General features: G+C 42.7%; 1 long non-coding RNA gene across 3 annotated transcripts; it reads right to left on the minus strand.

Annotated features, from left to right (window-relative positions):
* Positions 1-7,301: 7,301 nt before the first annotated feature.
* On the minus strand, positions 7,302-10,980 carry LOC115151718 (uncharacterized). 3 transcript variants are annotated; one of them, XR_003867348.1, is made up of 4 exons: positions 10,845-10,980; positions 10,585-10,658; positions 7,907-8,093; positions 7,302-7,646 (listed from the first exon to the last, which is right to left on the minus strand). It is a non-coding gene; the product is annotated as an uncharacterized LOC115151718 (long non-coding RNA). The 3 variants fall into 3 exon arrangements; XR_003867347.1 differs by having other exon boundaries at positions 7,302-7,649; XR_003867346.1 differs by lacking the exon at positions 7,302-7,646 and having other exon boundaries at positions 7,767-8,093.
* Positions 10,981-11,526: the final 546 nt, after the last annotated feature.

The raw sequence follows: 11,526 nt of genomic DNA on the forward strand, positions 1-11,526 counted from the left end.
AGTGAAAGTCACCCAGTAAAATACTACTTGAGTAAAAGTCTAAAAGCATTTGGTTTTAAATATACTTAAGTATCAAAAGTAAATGGAATTGCTCAAATATATTTTGAAATATCACTTCAAATTCCTTATATTAAGCAAACCAGAAGGCCCAATTTTCTAGTTTTTTTATTTTATTGACTGATAGCCAGGAACACGCTCCAACACTCAGACAATTTACAAACAAAGCATTTGTGTTTAGTGAGTCCACCACATCAGAGGCAGTAGGGATGACCAAGGATGTTCTCTTGATAAGTGTGCGAATTTGACAATTTTCTTGTGAAAATGTAACGAGTACTTTTCGGTGTCTAGGAAAATGTATGAAGTAAAATGTGCATTATTTATTTTAGGAATGTAGCAATGTAAAAGTTGGCAAAAATATCAATAGTAAAGTACATACCAAAAAAACAATTTAAGTAGTAATTGAAAGTATTTTTACTTTACACCACTGATATTGACTACGTCCATCTTAGCTTGCTCATTAATGTCTTAATCGAAATTACGTATTGCCTCTTATCCAGTCATCGTTCCCTTATGCCATAGATTATACATCTCAATTGTCAGTAGAAACCACATTTGTTTAAGCAAGTCAGCCATATCAGCTACGTTTTTTAAAGGCAGTAAATGAGGCTGAATGAACTGTTTCACTGCCAGACAAGGCTCCGCTGATAGTCAGGTGTAACAGTGGTAAGAATTTTCTCCATGGTGCTGAAAGGAAACTCTGCTATTGGGACAGCTTTATGTAGGCCCTAACAGTTTGTGGGCACCGTTTGTCACCGCTACAGTGCAATTGATGTAATGTTTAGTGCTGTGTTGTGTTGTGTGGTGGATTTGCTGGCATGCATCTAAAAAAAAAAGTTGAGTTTGTCCCACCAAGAATTACATGCTTAAATCGCCACTGCTAGTGATGATTGCTTTCTCTAGGTGTCACTGCAGTAAACATAGCGTCTTATCCTCCTCTCTCTCCTCTGGCTACCTCCTACCTGGCACAGCACAAAACACCTTGTGAGGAATGGCTCCAGTGCATTCAGCCTACCGCCTATAAATAAGAGAGAATAACCTCTCATAAATATTTGAAGGGCAGGAATAACTTTGCCAGCCTACTCACTGGTGAACCCATTAATCAACACACACACACACACACACACACACACACACACACACACTGTACACTCATGCTCCCACACACACACATACTGTACACTCATGCTCCCACACACACACACATGCACACATACACACTCATGCTCACACACACACACGTTTACACAAACGTGCCCATTCACACACACACACACACACACACACACACACACACACACACGTGCGCACACAGTCACGCACACACAAACACATATGTATATCAAACACAATTTGTATATCATGAGCGCATAAGACACCCATACTCATAAATTAATTCAGAAACATCGAGGCCAACTGATATGGTTCTCCTCGCTGCAGTGAGGAGGTGTTATACTGTATACCCTAGTTCTAACGCTGGTAGATTACAACCTGCATTAGCTCTAACGTTAAGGAGAGGTGGTATGCCAGCCTGCCAACAATGCACCACCCCTCCATTAACTGCATGGGCAATAAAACCCAAGTACCATCTGATGCACCAATGCATTTATTATTCAGTCTAGCGAGAGACACAGTCAAATTACTTATGAAATAAACCCAGAAATGATAGAAGACTTTTCATGAGATGACTCAGAGGCTGGCTACGTCAGAGGACGTCCGATGCAGACACAGAAGAAGAGCTCCTTCATCTTGTGTCTAACCCCTCCCACTTGTTCTCCTCTGGACTGTGTCGATGGCCCTTTTCTAACCACTTCAAAAATACTAATTTGAGCTTTTCTCGATTAAGCTTTTATCAGAGAAAAAGCATATTGCACTCCAAAGATGAAAAGAACATTGACTCTGGGTTCTATAAGAGGTGAGTGAAGAGGGAGAGGAGGGGGAGAGAGAGAGAGAGAGAGAGAGAGAGAAGGGGAGAAAGAGAGAGGGAGAGAGAGCGGGAGAGAGAGCGGGAGAGAGAGAGGGAGAGAGAGAGGGAGAGAGAGAGAGAGAGAAAGGGAGAGAGCGGGTTGAAGAGGTTGTTGGGGTGACCCTGGATTGGAGGCGGCTGGCCTGGTGTGATATGAGCACTTTGAGGAGTTGAAGCTTGAGGTTGAGCACTGAGTGGTGCCCCAGTCACATTGCCCTTGAACCCAGACAGCCCAGGGATGAACTGTGATGTAGTTACAAGACGAAAGCTAGCCAGCCTTGCAATTCCCACAGTCCATTCAAGCAGAAAAATCTGTTACATCATAAAGTCGCCAAACATTTTTGGGCTGATACCCTGCTGAACTTAAAGTTACATAAACTGGGATCAAATTCACCCAGCAGTGGTTGTCAATAATACTCACCTTATCTGGAGAGTGAGAACCAGGCACGCAGGCCCTTTGGCACCATTAAGATTGGTGTTACCCAAGATGTATCTAACCTCTGTTGGGCTGGTTTCACTTCAGGTTTATGATGGAGGGAGTTGTGTGTGTGTGTGTGTGTGTGTGTGTGTGTGTGTGTGTGTGTGTGTGTGTGTGTGTGTGTGTGTGTGTGTGTGTGTGTGTGTGTGTGTGTGTGTGTGTGTGTGTGTGTGTGTGTGTGTGTGTGTGTGTTCATGTGTGCGTGTGTGTTTGTGTGTGTGTGAGTGAGTGAGTGAGTGCAGATGAGAGTGTGGGTGTGTGTTTGCATGCACATGAGTGTGTGTTTCCAGTCCAAGAGAAAGATAAAGAGAGTACAGAGGAGAGAGTAACTACAGAAAGGAATGAAAGAGGGAAATACAACAGGACTGTGGGGGAAGTATCAGATCTCTCTCACAATACAACATAACTGTAGGGGAAGTATCAGATCTCTCTCACAATACAACATAACTGTAGGGGAAGTATCAGATCTCTGTCACAATACATTTCCCTTTACCTTCACAAAGACACTCACCAGAGAAAGTGAATTTTTTTTCACAAACATTCTGAGAACGAACACACACACACACACACACACACACACACACACACACACACACACACACACACACACACACACACACACACACACACACACACACACACACACGCAACACACACACACAGCCAGTGTATCAGATGTGTATGTTGCCTTGATTCTCAGGATGTTTCCCACTATTTGACTGTCAGTGAAGCAGTGTATCACCCAGACCAGTGTATGCTGGTGAGTGAGTGCTGCAGAGAGTGTAGAGAAAACCCCACTACCACCTCCCAGTGGTCAAAACACACACCAACTGGAATGGACACAGTGAGGAGTTAAAGCTACAACAACATAGTCATCACTAGTGGACTAGAAAGCAATAACATTGAATAGAGTTCAGACCTAGACCTACTGTCAAGATATAGATCAAAGTCCCCTTTGACCCCTCCCTGGAGTATGCAATTCAGGAAAATAAGTTACCCTGACTGCTATAAGTGGATACAGGAAGTCAAAAGAGGACATTTACATTCCAAACGTACTGTATTCAAAGAAAAGGAGAAGCTATTAATCAGTGACAGTAAATAATGTACATAACAGTAGAGTGGTTTTGAGGGAAAACAGAGAGAAGTAACTGTCAGGTGTGTTTACTACCAGGATAAATCAAATCAACTTTTATTTGTCACATACACATGGTTAGCAGATGTTAATGTGAGTGTAGCGAAATGCTTGTGCTTCTAGTTCCGACCATGCAGTAATATCTAACAAGTAATCTAACAATTTCACAACAACTACCTTTTACACACAAGTGTTTCAGAAATGAATAAGAATATGTACATAAAAATATGTGGATGAGTGATGGCCGAACAGCATAGGCAAGATGCAGTAGATGGTATAGAGTACAGTATATTCATATGAGATGAGTAATGTAGGGTATGTAAACATTATATAAAGTGGCATTGTTTAAAGTGGCTAGTGATACATTTATTACATCAAATTTTTTATTATTAAAGTGGCTAGAGATTTGAGTCAGTATGTTGGCAGCAGCCACTCAATGTTAGTGATGGTTGTTTAACAGTCTGATGGCCTTGAGATAGAAGCTGTTTTTCAGTCTCTCAGTCCCAGTTTTGATGGACCTGTACTGACCTCGCCTTCTGGATGATAACGGGGTGAACAGGCAGTGGCTCGGGTGGTTGTTGTCTTTGATGATCTTTTTGGCTTTCCTGTGACATCGGGTGGTGTAGGTGTCCTGGAGGGCAGGTAGTTTGCCCCCGGTGATGCGTTGTGCAGACCTCACTACCCTCTGGAGAGCCTTACGGTTGTGGGCGGAGCAGTTGCCGTACCAGGCGTTGATACAGCCTGACAGGATGCTCTCGATTGTGCATCTGTAAAAGTTTGTGTGTTTTTGGTGACAAGCCGAATTTCTTCAGCCTCTTGAGGTTGAAGAGGTGCTGCTGCGCCTTCTTCACCACGCTGTCTGTGTGTGTGGGCCATTTCATTTTGTCCGTGATGTGTACGCCGAGGAACTTAAAACTTTCCACCTTCTCCACAACTGTCCCATCGATGTGGATAGGGGGCTGCTCCCTATGCTGTTTCCTGAAGTCCACGATCATCTCCTTTGTTTTGTTGACATTGAGTGTGAGGTTATTTTCCTGACACCACACTTCGAGGGCCCTCACCTCCTTCCTGAAAGCCGTCTCGTTGTTGTTGGTAATCAAGCCTACCACTGTAGTGGTAGGTGATGATTGAGTTGGAGGCGTGCATGGCCACACAGTCATGGGTGAACAGGGAGTACAGGAGAGGGCTGAGAACGCACCCTTGTGGGGCCCCAGTGTTGAGGATCAGTGGGGTGGAGATGTTGTTTCCTACCCTCACCACCTGGGGGCGGCCCGTCAGGAAGTCTAGGACCCAGTTGCTCAGGGCGGGGTCGAGACCCAGGGTCTCGAGCTTAATGACGAGTTTGGAGGGTACTATGGTGTTAAATGCTGAGCTGCAGTCGATGAACAGCATTCTTACATAGGTATTTTTCTTGTCCAGATGGGTTTGTGCAGTGTGATTGCGATTGCGTCGTATGTGGACCTATTGGGGCGGTAAGCAAATTGGAGTGGGTCTAGGGTGTCAGGTAGGCTGGAGGTGATATGGTCCTTGACTAGTCTCTCAAAGCACTTCATGATGACGGAAGTGAGTGCTACGGGGCGACAGTCATTTAGCTCAGTTACCTTAGCTTTCTTGGGAACAGGAACAATGGTGGCCCTCTTGAAGCATGTGGGAACAGCAGACTGGGATAAGGATTGAATATGTCCGTAAACACACCAGCCAGCTGGTCTGCGCATGCTTTGAGGACGCGGCTAGGGATGCCATCTGGGTTGGCAGCCTTGCAAGGGTTAACATTCTAGGTGAAGGTGAAACTGCTGTCAGTAATTCACTTCCTGTTAGCACACCCTGTAATCAATAGATGGGTGAAATACGTGCATGATGTATGTCATTTACATGTATAGGGTATGGCATAGTTCAAGTAGGGACGCACTTCCACAAGACAAACTTCCACTCAGTCATGCATTGATGTGAATGGGGGACTAAAAATGAAAAGGGAAATCCGGGATGGTACATCCATTTTTGGACTTCTAAATCAATGATAGCCATTGATTATTGAAGCATATAACTTATAAATGCCTCATGTGCTTAGTCTTACCCCATCGGAACCCAAAATATAAGCTTTTTTTAGTCTTGTTTTACTTTTATGTAAAGACGAACAAATACTTTAGAGCTTTAAAACCTGGTTAGAACTATAATTAAAACACGAGCAGCTGTTTTGTTCATGGCAGGAGATACAGTGTATACAACATAGGCACTGAGCTCCTTAGACGAGCTAACACAATTTAGGAGGAATGGACTAAAGAGGAGGAGGAACGGGGCAGGAGGAAGAGGAGAAGGTGGAGGTGAGGAGAACAAAGAAGAACAGAGGAGGGAAGATGATGTTGAAATGTGAAAAAGTGTGTCTCTATGGTCAGAATATGCATACATCAATGGGTAATCCAGTTAATAAGTACATGAAAGGTACTATGTGAAATATCTCACCTGAATATAGTATCATCCTCATATGATCTTAAGAGTAAGACCACCTCTAAATTGCCATATGCAATTTGCTTCAGAGATGGTGGAGTTAGAGCATGATGTAATACTTCAGGACATGAACATGTTCTCTCTCTTTTTCTCGGTATATGCCAGGAACCCCATGCGATGTGTCACAGTGTGTGCCCTTCCTCTCACCACCATTTAGTTTTTTATTTTATTTGTGTTTGTCTGTTTTTTTTTGATCAGGCTAAATATAGACGGGCCCTGCTCTAATCTCATTGCTCTAAGCCTGAAGGGTGGGTAATGCGACCACCACTCACATGGGATCCTTTAAGGAACCCCCCTAGGACCTAATCCTCCTGCATTCTAGGACTGGAAGTGGCGATTAAAGGAATGTGTCCCAGGTTGTCCCCATGTACTCCCAGCACAGACGGCCAAAGCAGAAGTTGTGAGTGAAGAAGAACATTAATAAAGAAGAATTAATGAAGTCATCTCCCAGGCTTCTCCACAGAAGGAGTGTTCGTGAGGACTCAGTGAAGTGAAGATTACGGCGGCATTTGTACGCATCCTGTGTTCTTGGTGCAGTGATAACACGTCAGGCAGCAGATTGCGCTAAAGCTCATTAGGGACTGTCTGTCTGTCTGTCTGAGTGTTATCCCCCTCTGCATTACTACCTTATCCCCATTAGACAAACACACAAACACACACAAACACACACACACACACACACACAGACACACACACACACACACACACACACACACACACACACACATACAGTTGAAGTCGGAAGTTTACATACACCTTAGCTAAGTACATTTAAACTCAGTTTTCACTATTTCTGACATTTCATTTGATTAAAAATCCCCTGTCTTAGGTCAGTTAGGATCACCACTTCATTTTATGAATGTGAAATGTCAGAATAATAGTAGAGAGAATGATTTATTTCAGCTTTTATTTCTTTCATCACATTCCCAGTGGGTCAGAAGTTTACATACACTCAATTAGTATTTGGTAGCATTGCCTTTAAATTGTTTAACTTGGGTCAAACGTTTCAGGCAGCCTTCCACAAGCTTCCCACAATATATTGGGTTCATTTTGGCCCATTCCTCCTGACAGAGCTGGTGTAACTGATTCAGGTTTGTAGGCCTCCTTGCTCGCACACGCTTTTTCAGTTCTGCCCACAAATTTTCTATAGGGTTGAGGTCAGGGCTTTGTGATGGCCACTCCAAAACCTTGACATTGTTGTCCTTAAGCCATTTTGCCACAGCGTTGGAAGTATGCTTCGGGTCATTGTTCATTTGGAAGCCAGGTAGATCAGAGTGGATAAAGACACAAGGTACCATAGAAATAACAACATCATTAACAGACCCAAACAGAAGGGATGATTCAAGCTGGTCATGAGTGCTGCCAGGGATGATTCCATCTACAGAGGCCCAGGTGGAGAGAGAGAGGCAGCAACAAACAGCCCATTGTGCCGTTAATCACAAGCTCAACACGTGTGGCTGGTCTATTCAGAGCCCCAGTGAAGATGAGGAGTGATGATGATGGAAAAGCTGCTTTTAGGGAACACGACCATGTATCTTATAAATCAACCTTATCCTGTTAGTATTCTTTCCACACTCACACACAGAGACTTCATAGGCATGAAACAACAAGTTATAATGACAAATGCTGCTTGGTTAATACTTTATGTAATATGTCGGCTTACGCCTACAACTAAAGACCACTAGAAAACATGGGATCATACTGTCAGTGTGCAACTGAGAGAAAGGCCACAGTAGGTCTCCAGCAATTTCCCCATTGACTCTACTACCTGTGCTGTGCTGGACAAGTTAAGATGGCCGTCACGTCCGTCCAGGGGAGATGGTGTTTTCACACTCTGTTTAACTCTGTGACCATCATCAACTCATCAGCAGTGAACGCACAGCGTATCGTACACAGCCCACCATATCCTCCCTGCGGTCGAGCAGCTCTCCCACAGAATACCAATGACAGAAGGACTGGAGATGAGGGAACAAGAAAAGGAGAGAAATATATGGGAAATCATATTCAATCTCAGTTAGCTACTGTAGTATATTTTACATTTTGACAATACTGATAGGCTTTATTTGTATATAGTGCTTTTCATGCATAATTACACCACAAAGATCATGAACTACATACACTCAAGCCATTTAATGACACTATTTAAACGTTTGTTGGTCATTGAGAAGATATTGTTACAGGAAGCACTCCTGAAGGATGGCTGCTGTCACTTAAAAAAAGGATGTTGATTCAACGTACAATTGTAAGGCAACCAGCTGCAATAGGATTGTGCGTTTGTTCAACAAAATGTTCACACAAAAACTTTTTGTTGTGAGTTTGCTCAACAATTGTACATTGAATCAACATCCCTGAAAATTCTATCAATAACAATATCAACTTCCTCAATAGCCTATGCTGTGTATCTTAAACCGCTATGACAAAGCGCATAAAACATACTTTCGCTATGCTTTTCAGAGCCCTGCATATCTTGAATGGGGTTGGAATGGAAAGAAAGATAATTGATAATAAAATGGATCTGTATGCAATGCCTGTCTTCCCATTCAGGAAGCCATAGTAATGTCAAAGCAAATTGTATTGAATGGGTCAGCACTACAACTGATAAAGAACACCTTATGGCACACCGGGGACTGTGAAGAGACGCAGCTATTTTGATATATTCTGTATTGTAATTTACACTGTGTTATGTATTGTATCATCTAGTTGGTGTCACGTCCTGACCAGCAGAGGGCGTATTGCTTAGTCTAGGTCAGGATGTGGCAGGTGGTTTGTGTTTGTTTAATGTTGGTGATTGGGACTTCCAATTGAAGGCAGGTGTGTATAGTTGCCTTTGATTGGAAGTCCTATATAGGTGTGTGTGTTTGGGGTTGTGGGGAATTGTTCTTGCACTGCGTTTGCATAGCCTGTGAGACTGTCCATGTTGTGAGTATCATTTATTGTTTTGTTTTCCGGTGGATGCTTTGCCTTTTACCATTAAAAGAAAAAGAGTATCCACAATCCCGCTGCGCCTTGGTCCTTCTCTATCCAGTATGACATTTTCAGCAACGAGTACAACATATTTTGTGACAGTTGGGTGGCCTTGCACGAGCCTTGGCTTGTGCGAGCCGGAATGGCTGTCACGTTCGTTGGAATGATCGGACCAAGGCGCAGCGTGAGTAGCGTTCCACATAATTTATTAGAAAGTGAAACTTTAAAAAAATACAAAACAATAAAGAATAAACGAACCGTGACGACAATGCAACTACACATAAACAATATCCCATAACCACAGGTGGGAAAAACAGCTACTTAAATATGATCCTCAATTAGAGACAACCATTACCAGCTGCCTCTAATTGGGAATCATACAAAATCACCAACATAGAAAATAAAAGCTAGAACCCCACATTGAAATAAATAAACTAGATCAACCCCCCCAGTCACACCCTGACCTACTCTACCATAGAAAATAAGAGCTCTCTATGGTCAGGACGTGACAATGGCGCATAGGGCAGGAGCCATCTCCTGTTTCTGAAGCGTGAGGCAGAGGCAGGATATTATGTAGTGTTATGTATATTATATATTTTGTCTTTTATTTAGTGTGTTTAATTTCCTTTTTGGACCCCAGGAAGAATAATTGGAGATCCCAATAAATACTACTAGAAAAGGTTTTCCTTGACCCAGTTTAAAGGATTTACAGGAACTGTACATTTAAGACCTACAATGTACTGTATAAGTATTTATAACAGCTAATGTGTCACGTCCTGACCAGTATAAGGGGTTATTTGTTATTGTAGTTTGGTCAGGGCGTGGCAGGGGTGTGTTTGTTTTGTGTTGTCGGGGTTTTTGGGTATGGTTCTATGTTTTTGTATTTCTGTTTTTTCTATATTGTGTATTTCTTTGTGTTGGCCTGGTATGGCTCTCAATCAGGAACAGCTGTACATCGTTGTTGCTGATTGGGAGCCATACTTAGGTAGCCCTTTTTCCACCTGTCTTTTGTGGGAAGTTGTTTTTGCACTGCTATGGTTAGCCTGCAATACTGTTTAGCTGTCGTTCGTTTTCTTTATTTGTGTAATGTTCTAATAAAGGAAATATGAGCATTCACGTACCCGCTGCATTTTGGTCCACTCACTATGACGGCCGTGACATAATGGGTCACTAGAAGAGCTTAATATGGATGTATAAATGCATTTATCATACATTACACACAGGCCATTCACAGATTGAAGTTACCATAAATCTCTGATCAAACTTCTAAGTATTTGATCAAGGCTTAATCCCACTGAGGCAGCTGTAGGGCGGTCATAAAATTATTATGATGAGCACTGGGTCAGCAAGCCAACTTCTCTGATGGATTCATATTTTCCACACATAGGGATTTCAGCTCTCCTTCAGTTGATTGCAACCTCTCAGTGGATGTAAGAACGGGAGATATGTGCATGCCTAAAGAAAGCCAAAGAATTTTCTCACCTCCACAGAGAGACTTTATAAGGTGCCATTTGGTCTGGATGAAGTCCCTGATCTCTCCTTGGCCAGCGAGGATGCTAAGATGATGCAGAAAACTAGGTCAGTTGTCTGATACCCCACTGATGTCTCCTCGTTTCACACCTTACATATAGCTTTGCTTTCTCTATTAAAACTACACATCTACTTATCTTATCATAGTCAAAAATGGAAGCAAAACAAACGTCAGATTTTTGATTATGAATACTGAAAATGTTAGCCTGTACCTGTCAACTGAAACTAGATAGCCATTGGGTGTCAAAAGAGGCCCAGTTCCTCAGAATATCAACTGATTCTAACGAGGTACAATCATGATGTATTGTACGGTACTGCATCTGTCAGCCTCAATGTTTGTTAGTCAGAAGGAAGTTCACAGTTTTTTGTTAACTTTTTACTTCCTCAGTTGGCACATATCACAGACCAGCAGGCCACCGGATGCGGGCAGAAAAGCAGAAGCAGACATGACACTGAAGAGCCATTTCCTGCTTTCTTTTTGTTGTTTTTGTTTTACAGTTCCCGTATTGACCGGTCAAATGTGCCATCCTTCCTGTGGCAATCAGTCTTACTTACACACAGTGTTCCTTACTGAGTTCCCTGAATTCCTATCGGATCTTGTAGTCATAGCAGATAATATTCTAATTTTTGGTGACTTTAACATTCACATGGAAAAGTCCACAGACCCACTCCAAAAGGCTTTCGGAGCCATCATCGACTCAGTGGGTTTTGTCCAACATGTCTCTGGACCTACTCACTGCCACAGTCATACTCTGGACCTAGTTTTGTCCCATGGAATAAATGTTGTGGATCTTAATGTTTTTCCTCATAATCCTGGATTATCGGACCACCATTTCATTGCGTTTACAATTGCAACAAATAATCTGCTCAGACCCCAACCAAGGAAGATTAAAA

Source organism: Salmo trutta, chromosome 17 (genome assembly GCF_901001165.1).
Source record: "Salmo trutta chromosome 17, fSalTru1.1, whole genome shotgun sequence".
NCBI classification, from domain to species: Eukaryota; Metazoa; Chordata; class Actinopteri; order Salmoniformes; family Salmonidae; genus Salmo; species Salmo trutta.